Raw genomic sequence first — 19,418 nt, 5'->3', positions numbered from 1 at the left:
CAAAGTTCAATACAAGACTTCGGGGAGGTCCATGTATGCCCCTGGAATACCAGAATAATAAACATGAATCCAAATGCTGTTACATTAGGATCAGCCAAACAGATGCAGGGCCGGAGCATGTGAAGTGCTGCCTTGGTTCAGATTTTGGAGCTCCTTTCCACGACACCAGACTGCAGTATTTCTGAATAGGAGCACTATGTACTTGGACCTAGACCTTCTTTGTTGGGTGTGTCTATATATGTTTCCCAATAGTTTAGCACTCTGTCAACATTCTGACCACTGAGCATTGTGACAACAAAGTAAATCCAACAATGTTTTAAAAGCAACTATGGGTTGGGACACCATCTCCAAGGAAAAAAGCTCCAACACAACCCTACTTTTTCTTGAGGGAAAATATTCTCTTCCTGAGGTTTCTTAGTCCCTCTTCCACTCACGGAGATTGCCACCCTTGCAGAATCTACACTTTTCAGTTTTCTTTGTAAAGATTTGGTTGTGGAACATGACAACATATTAAGTTACAACTGCCTTCTTCTTGGCAGACCAAGAAGTGACCTTGGCTGTCACTGATCCGGTCCAACCCCAGGTCATCAAAAGGACCATTACTAAGAAGGCAGGTAGATTACCATTCTATCATGGCTGCATTTAAAATTTAAGATTGCAACGATACAAAAGGCTTTGGGGACTATCAGGATCCCTGGCCTTGAGCCCCGATGTACCGCTTAGGTGATACTATGCAAGGCGGAAGAAAGACACAGAAACAAGACTTCAACAAAATATAGGGATCTGGGCAGGTCCAAGCTGAGCTGGCAGCAAAGACACTGGCACCCAAGACCTCTAGTATTGATTAGACAAGTGTGGGAGGAAATATGGCAGGGTGCATGTGAAACATGTGGCAATGGTGTGTGAGGCATCTGGCAATAGCAGTTATCAAAGGCAAGGCTCATAAAAAAGGGGCAAAGAGTCCTGCAGAAGGAACAAAGGGAGACCAAAACTAGGTTGTAATTAACTGGTAACCCACCAGATCAGCGGGGAAGGCCATAATTCAGGGAAAGGAATGTAGTTGGAGCCACACTGTCCTCGGCTGTGATGATATCTCAATCAGGGCCCTGCAGCTTCACAGACCGGGACATAGGTCTCTGCTGCAGCCATGGGGAGAGGGGCTGTGCTCACCCCCGTGCCATGTGACATGCCTTCAGTCAAACTCCTAATATAAGAGCCAAATTATGGGGAAGTAAGAAGCCTGCACCACTTATAGCTTTCCAGTAAACTGGGCAGGGGAGTCAGCTATAGGTGCCCCTGGGTTGGCACTTTATTCAGACCATTTTAATGACATACAGAGAAGACTGATTTGTTACATTCTAGGAAATCACCATCTACTATCACAACGAGAACTTCAAGGAGGCTTAAATTACAAGGAAAAGAGAATGTTGGCATATTGTTTGTTCTGTGCACACCAAGGAATGTATTATAGATGCTCCAAAAAATGCATCAGCTTGTGACATCATCTAAATGAGGTTAAAGTTCCATTGGAAGAATAATTATCAACCCTAAAAGTAATTAGAGAACAATATCAGACCTAGCTTGCATCAGAAGCATTGAGAAAAGGAGTGATACTATGGAGGAGATGACTGTGGGTCTGGAGAACCCAACAGAGCTTTCTAGGAAGGATGTGTATGAAGAGCAGTCTGTGAGAGTTTGTGATAGAATTACTAAGAGAGAAGGGAGAGCTGTTTAAGGAAATGTAATCAACATAGGTAACATTCTTGACACTGTAATGTTTTAAGATGAAAGAAAAGTTTGATAAGCAAGACTGGGAAAATAAAACAACATTAAGGAGGGGAATCCTGTGTCTTTCTCTTCTATTACTGTTTTAGAGTCATATTTAGCTTCTGCAAAGGAGTAGGATTTGACATCAGATCATGCAGGGTATTCCAGGTATTAGAAGAAGTACCCACACCTGGTTTTACCTTTTCTGTTTGTTGTTTTATTTTGTTTTTTGGTGGTGGGGATTAAGCTCAAGGTCGTCCATGTGGCCAAGTACCCCTTGTACCACTGAGATACACTTCCACCCTCCCAGGAATTAGGAAGAATGTAAGCTTGGCCGCAACAATACCCAGTACTTTTCTCATTTGGCTACTGATTGTTCTCATCCTGGCCCAGTGTCTACAGGGTATATGGGTCCCTAAGTCTTGTGGACTAAAAACCCTTCCACATTCAAATGCTTGAAGACAAGGAAGTGGCTATGGTTGCTATCTCTCTAACCCATCTTGGTATTTAATAGGAAGCCAGTAAATGTCTGGAAGGTAATTGCTAATGGAAATTTGTCAAGAATGGTGTCTTAGCAGTGCATTTGAGTAGGCAATACCTTGGTTTGTTTACTTTCTGTGTTTTCCTTATACTGCTGTCGTAGTCACTTTTCTCATTGGTGAGACACAATACCCACCCAACACCTGCAGTTTAAAAGAGGAAATGATTATGTAACAGTTAGTGTGTTCTTAAGGAGCAGTTTTAATATAAAATATATGTAAATGATTTACAGAGTAGGCTTATAATTGCTGCCTACAGTCAAATACGGCAGAGTACAAAAGGGCAATGTGCATGCTGCAGATCGAAAGGATCCTGTCAAAAGTCAAAGGCTCAGAGCTCACTACAGAATGCCTTGTGAGTCTGTAGCAGAAAGCTAAATGGTCTTGCCTGGAAGGCTGAAGAATCTTGGCTAGCAGGCTGGAGATGAACGTCCAAAGGTGATGGTGAAGACTGGTGCTCCTCTGAAGAAGCACAAGTGAAACTTCCTTCTTTCCCTTTTCATTCCATCCAGGCTACAAGCCTATTGGTTGGTGCCACCCACACCCAGGTCGGTCTTCCCTGTTCAGCAAATCTCTCATCCTGACACACCCAGAGCTGTGCTAAACCAACCAGCTGGGCATTTCTTATTCAAGTTGATACCACAGTTGAACTATCACAGTTTATTTTGGCTCGTGTTTCTGTCCATGGTTGGCAGACTCAAAAGAAGCAACAGCTTGGCAGAGGGACATGGTGAATGAAAAGGTGCTCATGTCATGGCTACCAAGAACAGACAGCAAAGGAAGGAGATGGGGAGGGAGATATACTCTTCTAGACAATGCCTCCAGTGACCCACCTCCGCTAACCAGATCTCATCTAAGAGCAAGTCAATTATACTAACCCTTTAATCCAAATGCCTTCCGAAGGTCTCACCCTTTGATCACATGAATCTTTGGGGGCACATCTACATATAAACCATAACAGCTGTTGACATTAGGATGTGACTCTCGTCTTGGGTAGGGGGGCATGTAGCACCTAGTAAGGCTTTGGTTTCTTTTTTTTTATATAAATTCACATAATTTTAATTTTTTACACATTATCAAACAACAAATAAAACTAATATGTTTCAGTGTGAGTACAAACGTGTTTAAAGAGTTTCTAATTTAGTTATTCTTGGCATGGTGATATAAAGCATCTCATAACCTCAATTCTGGTAATGTCAATATGCCCATCATTCAGAATCTGTCAAATTTGAAAGGAACACCTCTTTCTCTAAACGAAGCATCTGCTTATCCTTATGTTCCTTCAAATCTGTGGCAGGAAAAGAAAACATAGTTTTATGTATACAACCCTGAGCTGCTTAATGTTAAGCTATGGGATACTGTCAGTAAATATTATGGCAAAATTGCTCATGGACAACTCAATACTTAGGATCTTTTGGGCTTTAGAAAACCACAACTAGCTTTATCAATCTAAATTTATTTATCTCAACTTATAATCATCAGGCCAAATGTCCACAAGCCAAATGAATCTTCCACTCAGATGTCAAAAATCAACGTATCCACACAGAATCCTTTCTTTCTCAATCAGCTCTCATTTTTGACTTCCTTACTACTGTGAATACTGTCAGAGAGCCAGGCTTAGAAGCTCACTAGGTTAGCAATTAAAAGATATTTTGTGAGTTCTAATTTGGCTCTTTTATGAGTTTGTTGTGCAACCTTTGGCAAGAAAAATAGTTTCTGAGTTTTTGCTCAGCTTGGTTTCTTTTACAAAATTAGAAAGTTAAATTAGGTGATCATTAAGACATCATCTAGGAAATAAAATCCCATGATATTTTTCCTGAGCCTTAAGCTAATACCACCAAATTCTGCCCATTTTCCTATACAGAATTTTTCTATGCATTTTTATTTTCTATTGCCCTTGTAAATAATATGATTGCCGGTCTTTATGAACCAATTTCCTTATTTGTTTTCCTTCGAGGACCTCTACGTTTTGACTTACATATGCTACAAATCTTACATTCTTTCTTTTCCTTCTACGTACTCTTTTCTGAGCCTTGAATATAGAGTTGAGAGAATCGCACTATCCCGTGACCCATTATCATTAGCTGTAAGAATGCTCTTATTTTTTATTTCACGATCCCTCTCTTACTCCCCTCCATTTTGTAAGTGCGTATTAAAATATGATATGATCTTTGAATGTATGATGTAATAAAATACATGCTATTATTGTATGTATGTGTTTTGATGCTAAAGGTTCATATATTTTAAAATAAAATCATTTTACATGTATATATGCTGTTATAACTCTACCTTTACATGTAATAACATGTTTGTAAATGATACATAGTTTTCACAGATGTAATTTCCATATTTTGCATAACCATTCCTTTAGTGACAGACTTCTAGGCTCCTTTCAATTCCCTACTCATACCAATAGCCTCAGTCCACAGAGACAACTAACTTGAAGTTAAGGTCTATCATTTCTGGAAATGTCATTACTTTACTCTTATAAACACACACATATACACTATATATACATCTTATTCTTTTACTATATGTACACTGATTATGGATATCTCTCTATAGCTAAAATATATATCCATAATCAACTGTACTATTATTTACAATACCTGAAATACATATAAATTGTATCATACTATAATCCTTTATATCTAGCTTTTGCATTCTACTTTATTTTTTGACATTGAGTAGGTACGGATTGAGCATCCCTAATCAAAAAATATAGAATCTGAAACACTCCAAAACTGAAAACTTTTTCGGCACTGACATGACGCCACAAGTAGCAAATTTCACACTTGACCTCAAGTGACACTTGATCTCAAGTGACAAGTCACAGTTAAAACTCAGGTGAACTAAATACAGTGTATAAAATTACCTTTAGGCTATGTGTGTGAGGTATATGTGAAATATAAATGAATTTCATATTTAGACTGGGACTCATCTCAAGATAGTTCATTACAGAAACACAAATATTCCAAAATCTGACAAGAATACAAAATATGTAACACTTCTGTTGCCAATTTAGATAAGGAATATTCAATCTGTATCAGATTGGGTTATTTTTGGTACCAGGGATCAAACTTGGGACCTTGTGCTTACAAGGCAGGCGCCGGAACCACTGAATTAAATCCCTGGCCCTGTATCAGATTGTTTTAACTTGCATCTTCCTTCCTGACTGCTATGACTTCTTTCTTTTTTCTTCTTTCCTTTTTTTTGAGACAGGGTCTCATCATGTAGTTCAGGCTGGCCTTGAACTCACTATGTAGCCCAGATTGGCCTTGAACTCAAGGCAATCCTCCTGCTTCAGCCTAAGTACTGGGATTATAGGTGCACACTGCCACGCCTGGCCTGCTACATTTGAAATATGTGTTCACAGCCTTAGCACAATTTTCTGTGGACTTTTATTTATTCTTACTGATGCTTAGTTAGTGAATCCTCAATACTAATCTGTTGTCAGTTAAATGCATTGCAAATGTCTTGCATTTCACTGGTTCGCCTTTTTTTTGACATGCTGTTTTATTTAACAAGTTTTATATTTTAACATAGTCAAATATATAAATCTATTCCTTTGGGGCTTGTAGGTAAGTCCTGACAAGAAATACTTTTGTATATATTATGTATGCATTCATTGAAACAAAAACATCATGTTATTCCATTAATATGTCTAATTTTAAGTACCAGCTAAAATAAATTTAGCTTAAAAATTTAAAAAAAAATCTTTCCCTAGCACAATGTTAAAGACTCTCTAATATTTTTAAAAGAGAGTTTTTAAAGTTTAGCTTTTCACACTTAGATATTTAATCCTTAAAACCACATAAATACTAAATGTGAAAAGCAAAATTTTGCAATTTTTTTCTTCTATATAATAACCACTCCTAACAACATTCTTTCCTTACTGATTTATAATGCCAACTCTGTCATATGCCAAACTTCTATATCTACTTTTTTGGTACCTGGGATCAAACTTGGGACTTTGTGCTTGCAAGGCAGGCGGCGGAACCATTGAGCAAAATCCTCAGCCCTACATATACTTTTTATTTCATTCTATTTGACCAAAATCATTGATAATTTTGTTTGTTATTCTTCTACACAATAGTTTTGGTAGCTGACATTTTACTATTTCATCAAATTAGAATTATATTGTCAAATCTATCTCACACATACACACACATAAATACATATACACACATGTGAACAAACTATAAGCATTTTAACACAAATTACATTAATTTCAATTGTAAATATCTGGGAAGACATTTTCATTAGAGAATTGAATCCTTTCAGACAAGTATAGTAATTCTAAATTTTCTTTCTAATTATTCTGTAAATGTTCAATCTCTTTGCTGAGATTTTTCACTTTTTTGTTGGGAATTTCTATTTTTTCTTTTGCTTCAAGGTTGTTCATGACTGCTCATTTATGTATTTTATTGTGGCTATTTAAAAATCCTTGTCAAACAGTTGTGACATCTCTGTCATTTTTTTTCATTCCAGTTGAGATTTTCTTGATTCTTGGAATTGTAAGTAATTTTTGATAGAAAACCAGGCCTTTGGGGTATTATGAGATCTACTTAAAACTATTTTGATGTATTTCCTGTGATGCTGTTCCTTTAGGGGGTAGAGGGTCGCCTTGTTACTGCCAGCTAAGTTGAAGCCCACGTTCCCCACTACACCTTTACAGGCATGGGTATAGGTAGGTCCACAGATCTTTTCTGTATTATGTGGCTGGTGTAGAGAGGTTATTGTCAAAAAGTTTTCTGTCATGTTAGGCTGACCTTTCTTAGTTCTTTGACTTGAGAGAGTAGATCTTTGTTGGGGCTTTTATTTGGTCTGCACGTGGTACTGCCAGGTTTCTAGTCTCTTCAGTCCAAGTCTAAGTTGATTTAGAAGTTGCTCGATTTCCACAATTTGCTCAGTTACTGTTTTCACAAAGTGTTGGTTAGTCTTTTGTTTTTGGCTTTCAAATACATGAATCTGCGCCTCAGTCATATGTTCCTGGTAAAGTTTCTGTAGTCTGTTCAACTCCTGAGAAACATTATGCCAGAGTTCCACAGCCTGAGTCTTTTCTTGATTGGCTAGGTGGAATTGCTCTCTAAGGTTTCTGACTGTTTATCATCTGGAAAGGTATCGTTTCCTCTTTCCAAGCTAAAAGGAAGGGCCTCCAATTGCTTTTCAACAGCATCTTTTAACTCACTGTGCAGCCTTTCATTTTCTTTGATGACATTTTCAAGTTGTAGTCCATCTCACCCATCTGTTTCTGATAATGTTTCAGCTGCCCACCTAGTTCTGCCAGATGTTTATCATACTCAGTAATGAGAAGTGCTAAAAAGCTGGTCAACTTCTGAGTTTACTAATGTGTCATCTCCATCTCCTTTGGGGATAGTTTTCTGAATAGATGAATAATTGGAAAACTTTGCCATTTGGTACTGCCTAAGAACTTCATTTACTCTTTGATTTTGGTCTCTCAGAAAGTCGATTTCTGTGCCCATTTCAATCTAATTTTTGGCGCTTTCACCACCGTTCTCTTTCCTCTAAAAAACCGGAGCTCGCTGTGCAGGAAAACAAAAAAACTAAGCAACACTCGGAGGTTGTCAAGCAGCGGTTCGGCCGCGGTGTAATCAGCTTCCCACTCACGCAGCATCGCGTCGCAGTCCTGCTGCGCTTCCCTCTCCCGCGCGGGTACCTGGCCAGCGAGGGGACTTCGGGTTTCAGTTGGCCGGCACGCGCCAAGTGAATTCGGTTCCACATTCAACCGAATCCCAGCCGCCTGAGAAGGGGACGAGGGTCGATAGAGGTGTCCCGTACCGTAGTTCACCTGGAGTCTTGTCGGGCCACCTAGGTGAGCACAGAGGCAGCCAGAAGGAGGGCAGTCTGGTGGCAAGGTCCGCAGGGGAGCTGGGGGGCGACCACAGCACCGCGGGGAAGCCCGGGGCGGCAGCGGAAGTCCACTCGCCCAGCTCCGCGACTTCGAAAAGGGGCTTTGGTTTCTTGAGGGACACTAGCTGAAAGTAAGTCTGAGAAAGTCAGAAATAACTTGTGGATACAATATAAAGGACATAATAGTGAAAATCAAGTTCAAGGAAGCTGGAGGAATTCAAATGCCCTTTCCAGAAAATCTGTTCCCACAAGCAAAAGACTTGAGCCTCCCATCCGGCACTCAGCTCAGCGCGACCAACCAGAGGAAGCAGGAGAGCCAAGCCCCGTGAAGCCCCCTGGCTCCATCCCGGGCCCCGCCCACACCACGGTGAGGTCCCAGGTGTGGCTTGGAGCCCTGGCCCCATCCGTGCGCTCTGCTTAGCCACGTGGGCACCTGCTAGGCCCAGTCCCACCTACCCGCCTCCCCTCTGCTTCTGGCCTCCCAGCTCTTCTGCTACCATGGTTCCACACTACAGAGGCACAGGGGATTGTAGAGGCCCTTGTCCTGAGCGCCACAAGATAGAGCACAAGTTAGTAACAGAAAGAGGGTTTCTCAGGCTCCTCGATGAAAACTGCAGCTCAACGGAAAAGTAAAGAGAATCTCTACAATAAAGGCACACCAGACCACCGTACTTGGTAAGCTGGAGGGATCATCACCTGGGATCATCACCTCCCACCAAAACCTGCACTATCTTCAGGGGAAGGGCAACTGGAATCTGCAGTAGAACTTTGCAGAGTTCAACCCTGCGGGGGGACAGGGAGCTCAATTTGGGACTAGCAGCCAGAAATCTGCTTAAATCTCACAGGTCTGCTGCTGGCTTGATGAGCCTCACTGACTTGTATATGCACATGGATGCCTACATTGTCTACTGTGACAGCAGAGACATACCCTGAAGGAGGCCCATAATTTCTATTGCTATTTGCAAAAAAGAAAAAAATGTTTTTCTCATATTTTTAATTCTTAATTTTTACTTTTTTCTAATCTTCAAATTTTTACTTTTCTCTCTTTTATCGTCTCTCTCTCTCTCTGTCTCTCTCTCTCTCTCTCTCATTCTCTTGTTGTCCCACATTGCTCTTCATCTCCCTATTTGTTCCTTTCTGCACTGAATTCAGATTTCTCCTTTATTTTTCTTTTCTTCTCTTTTCCTTCTCTTGATTATCATTAGTTCTAAAGGAAAGTAAATACAGTATCTAGTCTCCCTGTTGCTGTTAGGTGATTCTGTTCACATCTTTGTTCTTTCATTCTGCCTTTTCCTCTTGCCTTTAACAATTTCTTAGAGTTTGTGTGATCTTCCTGTGTCTTCTGGCCTCACCACTAATCTTTCCTGATCTTTCTACCTGTCCCTCCCTCCCCAACTCCTTCTAACTCCCCACCCCAAAGGGGAAAGATGCTATATTGAAGAGTTTATTCACTATAAACATATGCTGGGTTGGTCCTTGGTTTTGATTTAATTCACATAGTTAAATGTGATAGATTAATAACTACCACAAATTGTCATTTTCTAAGCTGTGCTTGATGCTACGGTATTGCTGATTGTATCATTTGGGCTAACATGTTGTGATGGATCTAATCAGTTTTCCTTCCTGGTATAATGAACATAAAATAGCCTCAGAGTCATTAGAGTCTCAAAACCTAAACACAAGCTATATCTGGAAGACACCTCTGAAAAGCAATCATTCCACAAGGGTTTTAAACACAAGCAACAAAGATACCTACATTAAGCAATTTTGAAATATCAGCCCAGGAATCAAATCAAGGACAGTACCAAAAACAAAAATGAGAAGACATTTAAGCCAGTCACAAACGCAGGCTTCCATGCCGCAAAAGGGAAATTCTGGGGGAAATGAGGTGGAAAAGTCTGATAATCAACCACATGGACACCCTGAACTGATAGCATAGGAAGTAACAAAGCAGATGCATGAGGCTCTAGAAAAATTCAAAACAGAAATAATCTCCCAGATAAATATAGAGATGGTGAGCAGAGTGAAAGACATGATTAGAGGCTCTAGAGCAGAAGCAGATAAGAAAATAGATGAGATCAGAAACATGCTGGAAGCCATGAATGCCCAGCATAAGAAAGAAATGGAAACTATAATCGCCCAACATAAGAAAGAAATGGAATCCATGAAACAGATTCAAACAGATATTCAGGAGATTAAAAACTCCATTGAAAGCATGCAGAGCAGACTAAGAGAATCTGAAGACAGACTATCAGATATAGAAGATAAGATTGCAGTTAAGGACCATGAAAACAGAGATTTCTTAAAGATAGTAAGGGACCATGAGAAGTCAATCCAACAGCTGCTAGATGATGCAAAGAAGAATAACATAAGACTGATAGGAGTCCACAAAAAAAACAGGAGAAAATACAATTGACATACAAAAAACTGTTCACAGAAGTAATAGTAGAAAACTTCACAGACAGAGGTGGAGAATTGGACATACAGATAAGTGAGACATATAGAACTCCAACTAGCCATGACTAAAAAAATCTACACCTAGACATATAATAGGCAAGATCCCAGAAATCCAACAGAAGAACAAAATTTTACAGGCAGTTAGAGAAAAGAAACAAATCACCTACAAAGGAAACCCCATCAGAATCACAGCAGATTTCTCAACACAAACCCTCAAATCAAGGAGAGCCTGGAGTGAAGTATTTCGAGCCCTAAAAGAAAATAACTTCCAATCTAGACTGTTGTATCTTGCAAAATTATCTTTCAAAATCAATGAGGAAATTAGGTACTTTCATGACAAAGAACACCTGAGAAATTTCATGAACACCAAACCAGCACTCCAAACAATTTTAAGCAATATCCTAGAAAAAGACAATCAAGGTCACAACTCCATGAGGCCCAACAGAGAGAAGGTACCACGCAAGGTAAGACACTAAAGGGAGAGGGGGGAAAATAAGAAACAAAAGAGCCAACAACACTAAAACATCATGACAAGGAGGAGTCAATATCTACCAATTATAACTACCAATGTTAATGGCCTCAATTCACCAATCAAAAGAAATAGACTGACAGAATGGATTAAGAAGCAAAACCCAGCAATATGCTGTATACAAGAAACACACCTAACTCAAAAGGAAATTCATAGACTGAAAGTAAAAGGATGGAAAACAGTTCTCCATGCCACAGGAACCCAAAAAAAGCAGGTGTAGCAATTTTTTTTGGTTCTTTTATTGGTACATTTTAGGTATACAATTCATTTACATTTATCATTGGGTGTTTGTACCTGTGCATGATATATCTTGGCTCTTATTTTTCTTTTTCCCCATTACCTGTGCACCCTTCACCTGCTCTGCCCTTCCCTATTTACATAGATTTCATCTCCATTTTTTTTTCTTTGCTTATAGTTTTTCCTTTCCCTCTTTTCCTTTCCCCTTCCCCTCCCTTCACTCCTTCATCTTTGGACCTTTTTTCCTATTTCAAATTATCAATTATTCATTTTAATCATTTTAACCCTTGTTTACACTATCAGTTTCTCACACTAGTGAAACTATTTGGTATTTACACATGTGTGTCCTATTTATTTCACTTAAGAGTATGGCCTCGATATGCATCCATTTAGCTATAAATCACTCTAGTTTTTCATTCTTTATGGCTCAGTAGTACTCCATTTTATAAAAAAAACACATTTTCTTTAACCAGTTTCCAGTTGATGGGCACTTGGGCTGCTTCCAAGCTTTGGCTATTACACACTGTGCCACTATGAACATGGGTGCACATATATCACTGTGGTATGATTCTTTTAATTCTTTTGGGAAGATACCCAGCAGGGGAATAGCTGGGTTAAATGGGACCTGTAGTCCTAGTTCTTTGAGGTATCTTCATACTGATTTCCACAGTGGTTGCACCAGTCTGCACTCCCACCAACAATGGAGAAGTGTTCCTTTCTCCCTACACCCCTGCCAGCATTGGTTATTGGTTGATTTCTTGATAGCAGCCATTCTTTGCGGGGTGAGGTGGAATCTCAGTGTTGTTTTCATCTGCATCTCTTGAAAGACCAGTGATGTTGAACATTTTTTCATATATTTGTTTGCTGCTTTACTTCCTTGTCTGAGAAATGTCTGTTCATTTCAGATGCCCATTTTTGAATTGGGTCTTTGAATTTGGGGGTCTGATTTTTTTCAATTCTTTATATATTCTAGATAGTAGTCCTTTGTGTGAGGTACAGCTGCTAAAATTTTTTCCCCACATTGTAGATTGTCTCTTAGCTCTGTTGGTGGTTTCTCTTGCACTGCAGAAGCTTTTTAATAAGATGAGATCCCAGGTGTTGATTCTTTCTGCTAGTTCCAGTGCTGCTGGGGTTTTGTTAATGAAGTCTTTTCCTATGCCAATGTCTTCAAGAGTTCTACCTAACTTATCTTCCAGCAAGTTTAGTGTTTCTGCCTTAATATTTTTATCTTTAATCCACGTCAATCTTAGTTTAGTGCATGATGATAGGTATGGGTCTAGTTTTAATCTTTGGCAGGTTGAAACCTAGTTTTTCCAACACCATTTATTAAATAGGCTATCTTTCCTCCAATGATGGTGGTTGGCTCCTTTGTCAAAGATGAGGTGGCTGAGTATGTCTGAAGTTGCTTCTGTATCTTCTAATCTATTCCACTGATCCTCAGGTCTGTTCTTTTTCCAGTACCATGCTATTTCTTCACAGTAGCTTTGTTGTATACTTTCAAGTTTGGGATTGTGAAATGCTCTGCCATGTCTCTGTTGCCTAGAAATGCTTTTGCTATTTTAGGTCTCTTCTGGTTCAAAATGAATTTTTGGATTGTTTCCTCTAGTTCTGTGAAGTATATTGTTGGAATTTCAATCAGCATTGCATTGAATCTATATAGTAGTTTTGGAAGTATGGCCATTTTCACTATATTGGTTCTTCCTCCCCAGGAACAAGGGATGTATTTCCATTTTCTTATATCCTCTTCAATCTCTTTTTTCAGAGTGCTATAGTTTTCAGTGTAGAGATCTTTAGCTTCCTTTGTTAGAATGATTCCTAGATATTTCATTTTTTGGATGCTATTGTAAAAGGAATTGTTTCCTGAATTTCTCTCTCAGTGAGTCAGTTATTTGTGTATAAGAAGGCTATTGTTTTTTGAGTGTTGACCTTGCATCCAACTACTCTACTGAATCTGTCAATTAAGTCTAGAAATCTTTTGGCTGAGTTTTTTGGGTCTTCTATGTAAAGTATCATATCATCAGCAAATAATGACAGTTTCACTTCTTCCTTTCCTACCTTTATTCCTTTTATTTCTTTCTCTTTTCTAATTGCTATGGTTAATGTTTCCAGAACTATATTGAACAGGAGTGGTGATAGTGGGAATCCTTGTCTTGTTCCTGATTTTAGCATGAAAGTTTTCAATTTGTGACCATTGAGTATGATGTTGGCTGTTTGCTTTTCATAGATAGCCTTAATCAGGTTGAGATAGAGACCTTCTACTCCAATTTTCCATTTTTAATCATGAATGAGTGTTGGTATTGTCAAATGCCTTTTCTGCATCTATTGAGATGATCATATGGTTTTTGTCCTTGACTCTGTTAATATAGTGTATTACATTTGTTGATTTACGAATGTTGAACCATTCTTGGATCCCTGGGATAAATCTGACTTGGTCAGGGAGTGTGATCTTCTTGATGACCCTCTGTATTTTGTTTCCCAGTATCTTGCTGAGGATTTTTGCATCTATGTCCATTAGGGAGATTGGCCTGTAGTTCTCTTTTTTGGTTGGGTGTTTCCCTGGTTTTGGAATCAAAGTAACACTTGCTTCTAGGAATAAAATTGGAAGCCTTTCTTCCCTTTCAATTTCCTTGATGAGTTTAAAGAGTAATGGCGATAGTTCTTCTTTAAATGTCTTGTAGAATTCAGCAGTGAAGCCATCAGGACCTGGGGTTTTCTTTGTTGGTAAGTTTTTTTTACATTATCCATTTCACTCATTGTTATTGGGTTGTTTAGAATTTCTATATCTTCTTCATTTAACTTTGGCAATTTGTATGTATCTAGGAATCTGTCTATTTCTTCTGTGTTTTCCATTTTATTAGAGTACAGGTTCTCAAAGTAGGTATTGGTGATCCTCTGTATTTCTGTTGGATCTTTTGTGACTTCACCTTTTTATTCTTTTTTTAAATTAAATTATTTTATTGGTACATTGTAGGTACACAACACAATTACATTTCTCATTGGGAATTGTACCTTTACATAATGGATCTTGGTTCTTATTTTTTTCCCATTCCTAGCCCTCCCTTCATGCCCTCCACCCTTCCCTATTTACAAAGACTTTATTTCCATTTTTTCCATTTCTCATCATTTTTCCTTTCCCTTCTTTCCTTTCCCCTGTCCCTCCCACTACCCCTACACCTCTGGACCTTTTCTTCCTATTTTGCATTATCGATTATTCATTCTAATCAATGGTACATTTTAGGTATACAATATAATGACATTCATCATTGGAAATTTGCACCTTTACATAATCTCTCTTGGTTCTTATTTTTCAGCCTTGCCCAGCCCTCCCTTCAACCCCTCCAGTCCTCGCTATTTACAAAGATTTTGTTCCTATTTTTCCATTTTCTCATATTAATCTCATTCCCTTCTATCCTTTCCCCTAGCCCTCCCACTTCCTTCCCCTTTGGCCCTTTTCTTCCTATTTCACATTACCTATTATACATTTTAGTCCTTATTTACACTTTCAGTTTCTCACACCAGAGAAATTATTTGGTATTTATTCATGTGTGTCCTATTTATTTCACTTAAGAGTATTGCCTCAATGTGCATCCACTTAGCTATAAATGTCTCTAATTTATCATTTTTCATGGCTGAGTAGTACTCCATTTTATAAAAAAAACATTTTATTTATCCAGTCTCCAGTTGATGGGCATTTGGGCTGTTTCCAAGTTTTAGCTATTACAAACTGTGCTGCTATGAACATGGGCGCACATATATTACTGTGGTGTGATTCTTTTAATTCTTTGGGGAAGATCCCCAGCAGTGGAATAACGGGGTCAAATGGGACTTCCAGTCCTAGTTCTTTGAGGTATCTCCATACTGATTTCCACAGTGCTTGCACCAGTCTACATTCTCACCAGCAGTGGAGAAGGGTTCCTCTTTCCCCACAGCCCCACCAGCATTTGTTATTGGTTGATTTCATGATAGCAGCCATTCTTTCTGGAGTGAAGTGGAATCTCAGCATTGTTTTCATTTGCATCTCTTGAATGACCAGTAATGTTGAACATTTTTTCATGTATTTATTTGCTATTTCTACTTCTTTGTCTGAGAAATGTCTGTTCATTTCAGATGCCCATTTTTGGATTAGGTCTTTAAATTTGGGAGGTCTGATCTTTTTAAGTTCTTTATAGATTTGAGATAGTAGACCTTTGTCTGAGGAAGAGCAGGTGAAGATTTTTTCCCACATTGTGGGTTGTCTCTTCACACTGCTGGTGGTTTCTCTTGCTGTGCAGAAGCCTTTTAATAAGAAGAGATCTCACTTGTTGACTGTTTGTGCTAGTTCACGGGCAACTGAGGTTTTGTTCATAAAATCTTTTCCTACACCGATGTCTTCAAGGGTTCTACCTAACCTCTGTTCCAACTGGTTCAGAGTTTCTATTTTAATATTTAGATCTTTAATCCATTTTGATTTTAGTTTAGTGCATGGTGAGAGATATAGGTCTAGTTTTAATCTTTGGCAAGTTGAAGCCCAATTTTTCCAGCACCATTTATTAAAGAGGCTATCTTTCCTCCAGTGAGGGTGTTTGGCTCCTTTATCGAAGATGAGATGGCTGAGTGTGTCTGGCATTGTTTCTGCATCTTCTAATCTGTTCCACTGGTCCTCAAGTCTGTTTCTTTACCAGTACCATGCTGTTTTATCACAGTAGCTTTGTAGTATAGTTGCAGATTGGGGATTGTGATACCCTCTGCCATGTCTCTGTTACCTAGAATTGCTTTTGCTATTCTGGGTCTCTTCTTGTTCCAAATGAATTTTTGGATTGTTTTCTCAAGGTCCATGAAGTATGCTGCTGGGATCTCAATTGGAATTGCATTAAATCTATATAGAAGTTGTGGAAGTATGGTGACTTTCACTATATTAATCCTTCCTACTCAGGAGCAGGGTTTGTCTGTCCATTTTCTGATATCATCTTCAATCTCTCTTTTCAGAGTGCCATAGTTTTCAGAGAAGAGGTCTTTGATTTCTTTCGTTAGGATGACTCCTAGGTATTTCAGTTTTTTGGATGCTATTGTGAAAGGAATTCTTTGCCCTATTTCTCTCTCAGTGAGTCTGTCATTGGTGTAGAGGAAAGCTATTGATTTTTGTGTGTTGACCTTGTAACCAGCTACTTGACTGAATTTGGTTATTAAGTCTAGAAGACTTTTGGTGGAGTTCTTGGGGTCTTCTATATAGAGTATCATGTCATCTGCAAATAAAGACAATTTGACTTCTTCATTTCCTATCTTTATTCCTTTTATTTCTTTCTCTTGTCTAATTGCTGTGGCTAATGTTTCCAGAACTATATTGAACAATAGTGGTGATAGTGGACATCCTTGTCTTGTTCCTGATTTTAGTGTGAAGGATTTCAGTTTTTGACCATTTAGTATGATATTTGCTGTTGGTTTTTCACAGATGGCTTCTATCAGTCTGAGGTAGAGACCATCTATTCCAATTTTTTGTAGGGTTTTTATCATAAATGGATGATGGATTTTGTCAAATGCTTTTTCTGCGTCTATGGAGATAATCATATGGATTTTGTCCTTGGCTCTATTGATGTACTGTATTACATTAATTGATTTTCATATATTGAACCATCCCTGCATCCCTGGGATGAATCCCACTTGATCAGGGTGTATGATCTTCTTGATGATCTTGTGCATTCTGTTTGCCATTATCTTATTAAGGATTTTTGCATCTATGTTCATTAGTGAGATTGGCCTATAGTTCTCTTTTTCAGTTGGGTCTTTCTCTGCTTTGGTGATCAAGGTGATGCTTGCTTCCAAGAATGAATTTGGGAGTATTGCTTCCCTTTCAATTTCATTGAAGAGTTTAAACAGTAGTGGCAGTAGTTCCTCTCTAAATGTCTTGTAGAATTCAGCAGTGAAGCCATCAGGGCCCAGGCTTTTCTTAGTTGATAAGTTTTTAATTACATTTTCAATTTCATTGGTTGATATTGGGTTGTTTAGAATTTTTAGGTCTTCTTCATTCAACTTTGGTAATTCATATGTATCTAGGAATCTGTCCATTTCTTCTGTGTTGTCCATCTTATTGGCATATAGGTTCTGAAAGTAGGTATTGATGATCCTCTGGATTTGTGCTGGGTCTGTTGGAATTTCACCCTTTTCATTCCTAATTGCATGGATTTGGGCCTTTTCTTTCCTTTTTCTGACAAGGTTGGTTAAAGGTTTGTCAATTTTGTTGATTCTTTTGAAGAACCAATTCTTGGCTTCATTGATTTTTTTGTATCATTCTCTTAGTCTCCATTGCATTGATTTCTCCTCTGATCTTTATAATTTCCTCCCTTGTATGAGCTTTGGGGTTGTCCTGCTCTTCTTTTTCTAGAAGCCTGAGGTTCAGCATCAGGTTGTTTGATTGGGCTCATTCTGTTTTCCTAATATGCATATTCACTGCTATGAATTTCCCTCATAAGACTGCTTTCATTGTGGCCCATAGATTTGGATATGTTGTATTGTCATTGTCATTTAATTGAAGGAACTGTCTGATTTCTTCTTTAATTTCCTCTGTGACCCATTGGTTATTCAGAAGTGTGTTGTTCAATTTCCACATGTTTATAAAATTTTTTGAGTTTCTTTTGCTATGGATCTCCAATTTCATTGCACTATGGTCTGGTAATATACAGGGGATAACTTCAATTCCTTTGCACTTACTTAAACATGTTCTATGTGCGAGTATGTGGTCTATTTTGGAGAATGACCCATGTGCAGCTGAGAAGAATGTGTATTCTGATTTTGTGGGGTGGAAGACTCTGTACACATCTGTTAAGTTCATTTGTTCAAGAGTTTGATTGAGTTCTAGTATTTCATTAGTTATTTTTTGTCTAGTTGATCTATCTATTTGTAACAGTTGGGTATTGAGGTCCCCCACTACAGTTGTATTAGTGCATATATGACTTTTCATGTCAGTTAGTATTTGTTTTATATAGTTGGGTACACTAGTGTCTGGTGCATAGATATTTATGATTATCATCTCTTCCTCTTGGATTGTTCCCTTTACAAGGATGTAGTGTCCTTCTTCATCTCTCTTAATCAGTGTTGGTTTGAAATCTACTTGATCTGCAAAGAGGATAGCTACTCCTGCTTTTTTGGGGGTTCCCATCACATGGAGTATTGTTTTTCACCCTTTAACTTTCAGTGTATGAGTTTCCTTTTGAATTAAGTGTGTTTCTTGTATGCAGCATATTGTTGGATTTTGCTTCTTGACCCATTCTGCCAGTCTGTTTCTTTTGATTGGTGAATTGAGACCATTAACGTTGATGGTTATAACTGAAACCTATTGACTTGTCATTGCCATGACTTTTTCTTTTTGTTGGGTTCTCCCCCTTTCCATTTAATTTCTTGTCATGCCAGATAGGTTCATTCTGGTTTGCTTCCTGGGGTTGTGATCCTCAATGTCTGTTCCTAGGATATTGTGTAAAATTTTTTGGAGTGCTGGTTTGGTATTCACGAAGTTCCTAAGGTGCTCTTTTTCATGAAAGTATCTTATTTCTCCATCCATTTTGAAAGATAGTTTTGCAGTGTACATCAATCTGGGTTGGAGGCTGTTTTCTTTTCGGGCTTGGAATATGTCACTCCAAGCTCTTCTTGCCTTGATGGTTTGTGTTGAGAAGTCTGCTGTGATTCTGATGGGCTTTCCTTTGTATGTGATTTCTTTCTTTTCTCTAACTGCTTGTAGAACTTTGTTCTTCTGTTGAGTTTCTGGAATCTTAACAATTATATGCCTATGTGTAGATTTTTTTGATCAAGTCTATTTGGAGTCCTATATGCCTCACTTATCTGTATGTCGAGTTCTTTTCCCTGCTTGGGAAATTTTCTGCTATTACTTCTGTGAAGAGGTTTTTAATGTCACCTGCACTCTCTCCTGTTTCTTCATTGACTCCAATCAGTCTTATGTTATTCTTCTTTGCATCATCTAGCAGCTGCTGGACTGATTTCTTGTGTTCCCTTATATTTTTGAAGCAATTTTTCTTTTCCTGGTCATT

At 38.5% G+C, this 19,418-nt stretch overlaps 2 pseudogenes across 1 annotated transcript; both read right to left on the bottom strand.

Moving 5' to 3' along the window:
- Positions 1-5,543: 5,543 nt before the first annotated feature.
- Positions 5,544-11,956, bottom strand: LOC147822732 (sodium channel and clathrin linker 1 pseudogene; annotated as a pseudogene). Its single transcript, XR_015444986.1, has one exon. The product of XR_015444986.1 is annotated as a sodium channel and clathrin linker 1 pseudogene (transcript).
- Positions 8,012-19,418, bottom strand: part of LOC147822731 (dehydrogenase/reductase SDR family member 7-like) — a 41,370-nt pseudogene continuing 29,963 nt past the window's right edge.

The sequence above is a fragment of the Heterocephalus glaber genome, unplaced genomic scaffold (genome assembly GCF_053883595.1).
Source record: "Heterocephalus glaber isolate CG9 unplaced genomic scaffold, H.glaber_assembly_v1.0 deba00001608, whole genome shotgun sequence".
NCBI lineage: Eukaryota > Metazoa > Chordata > Mammalia > Rodentia > Bathyergidae > Heterocephalus > Heterocephalus glaber.
The sequence above is the reverse complement of the archived record's forward strand: the minus strand, read 5'-3'. Positions and strand labels throughout refer to the sequence as shown.